The following is a 1,062-nucleotide window of genomic DNA, read 5'->3' on the forward strand; positions in this document are numbered from 1 at the left end:
GGGGGGGGGGCAGTGGCCCCGATCTTCATTTTGGTTGCCCCCCGTCTGCCTGACATCTTGTGTCCGGGTTTCTGCTGCCATGGAACCCGGACACAGGATTCAAAACCCGGACTGTCCGGAGGAATCATGGACAGGTGACAACCCTACCTGAGACATCCGACGGCCACCAAGTGTGTGACAGATCCGGAGATACTCCCTCCGTGTCCCCGAACTCCGAGCAGCAATGTATCTTATTTGTGTGTCACTCGGCTGGAGATCCTCCAATCATCTCTGACACTGTCCTTCCTTCTGGAGGGGGGCTACGTCTGTTCCCCATGGTCCCTGTGTGTGTTGTAGTCACCGCTCCAAGCTCCGCCCCCCGGGAGCTCTGCATGCATTGTATCCTGTACTGGGACGGAGACGGACACCCCAGGGGAGGGGGGATGGGGGGATTTGGGCTCAGCTCCCTGATTGCTTAGCTGCAGATACAATGTAACAGACAGGAATGGTGTTCAGAGTTTATTGGGGGGAGGGGGGGGGCTGCTGGGACTTGTAGTTCTCTGTGTGCACTCCATGTAGATGCTGTGACTACTGGGACTTCTAATTCCATATTGGTTCTCTAATGTTATCAGGACGCTGGGACTGCTGGGACTTGTGGTTCTTCCCGGACACGGGTGTGATCTCTGCTGGAGTTGGTGGTGGCCGGTCTGGGATATAAGGAATGATTTAGGGAAATGCGTTTCCGCACAACGCACCCATCGTGGATTATCAGTGGGGGAGGTGCGTTGCATCGCCGGTCACGTATCATGCGTTGTGGTGACGGGCAATTAAAACAGTAGAATTGCACCGCGCAGTATTGAGGGGCAAGTGAGCGCGTTGCGGGCAGGAGGTGCGTTTCTGGGTGCCATTGAAAGGAATAGGAACGCAATGCTCTGTGAATGCGCGGTGCGTTCATCACACAGGACAGCGTCACAAGTGCTGCACTTTGCCCCCCAAATCCCCCCCCCCATCTAGTTTTATTAGTAGCCGTCAGTACACTTCCTGTAACCGGCCAAGCATAACAGTTACCTGGGGGAGGGGGGG

The sequence above is a fragment of the Nanorana parkeri genome, unplaced genomic scaffold, assembly GCF_000935625.1.
Source record: "Nanorana parkeri isolate BGI_ZX_2015 unplaced genomic scaffold, ASM93562v1 scaffold2073, whole genome shotgun sequence".
In the NCBI taxonomy this organism is placed as follows: Eukaryota; Metazoa; Chordata; class Amphibia; order Anura; family Dicroglossidae; genus Nanorana; species Nanorana parkeri.